The sequence below is a fragment of the Wolffia australiana genome, chromosome 13, assembly GCF_029677425.1.
Source record: "Wolffia australiana isolate 7733 chromosome 13, ASM2967742v1".
NCBI classification, from domain to species: Eukaryota; Viridiplantae; Streptophyta; class Magnoliopsida; order Alismatales; family Araceae; genus Wolffia; species Wolffia australiana.
Window position 1 is genome coordinate 1,809,310 of NC_135847.1, and position 1,391 is coordinate 1,810,700.

The 1,391-nt window shown below is 38.7% G+C and overlaps 1 non-coding gene across 1 annotated transcript; it reads left to right on the forward strand.

The window, feature by feature from the left end:
* Window positions 1-1,287: 1,287 nt before the first annotated feature.
* Window positions 1,288-1,391, forward strand: LOC144711569 (small nucleolar RNA R71). The gene has a single exon (XR_013583614.1). It is a non-coding gene; the product is annotated as a small nucleolar RNA R71 (small nucleolar RNA).

The window sequence follows — 1,391 nt, forward strand, 5'->3', positions numbered from 1 at the left end:
TACTTTTGGTAAGATTCTAATGATTGCTCATGAATCTAAATGTACTTTGAAAGTCTGTCCACCAACCTCACATGTAATAAATGGAGCTCCATGATCAGTTTTTTTTAGAAATATGGCATTTAAGATGCTAGGGGTATTTTCTGATAGTTTGACTACTTCTTTAGTCCTCCTACTAGTGCAAGAGTCTTTGAGATATTTTTTAAAGGAAGGGCACATTTGATCATGTCATCTATAGGTATGGCTATTGTGGCTTTCTTAAAATTCTCTGGTAATCTTTCCTCATGCTCAGGTGATGGTTTGAGGATTTTAAGTGTTTTAGGATAGGTGGTAGGAGGTCTATAAGTTGAAGGTTAAGGATCAACACTAGGTGCATGATCCTCCTCCTTGGCCTGACTTGCATTTCTTAGGTGGGGGTCTTAGAGTTCCTTATTCGTGAAATGTTAAACAAGTCCTTATCCTCCCTTTCTTCGATATGACTTATATTTCTTGGATTAATAAAAGGTTGAGTAGGAAATCGACCTGCGTGGGTGTTGGATTCAACTCCCTTACCTCCACTGTCCATTTGTGTTTGTTCTTGGTGCATCATCCTTTGAGCCTCTCTCTTGTCCATTTCTTCTACTATCATCTTCCTCTACTGCTCCATCATTTGAGCCATCATCTGCATCATGGAGTCTTGAGGGTTAGAATTAAAATTCTGACCTTGCTGCATTCCATGATTGGTGTAGATTGGAGTTGGAGGGGGTTGATGGTGATGTTGTTATGTTTGGTATGGTCGAGGTTGCTGGCCATTAGGGCCTTGATATTGACCCCATTCTTGGAAAGATTTGTTGGGGCCTCGGTTTCTATAGTTTCTTTGCCAGTTCCATTGAGGCTTAGAGTCAACCGCATTGAGTTCATGCTCATCATCATTCTGACATTTCCCCTGAAAATGGCCATCTCTAAGGCAAATAGGACAAGAGCCATTAGTGGGGTTAAGTGAGTTAGATCTCATTAAAATATTTTTCATTGTATTGTTTTTCTATTCTCCCTATGTTCTGCTTTACCCAGGTATATCAACATTAGCTTCTAGGTCATTGACATTGAGGACTCCTCCTTGTCTTTCTCCTCTTGCCTAACACTTCTAGATAGAACATTAATCTGTAAATCGTTCTCAGAAACTCTTTCAATTATACTGATAAGATCCTCTTCATAAGTATTCAATAAACTTCTATTACATCTATTATCTAGCTTGGTACTAGAGATCTCATTTATCCCCTCATAAAATATTTGAGCTACCTGAGTTGTGGTCCTTCATGATGAGGTCACCTTCAAATTAGATCCTTAAATCTCTCCAAAGCCTCATTAAAGGTCTACTATCCTCGTGAGAAAACTAGAATATTTTTTCTAAGGGA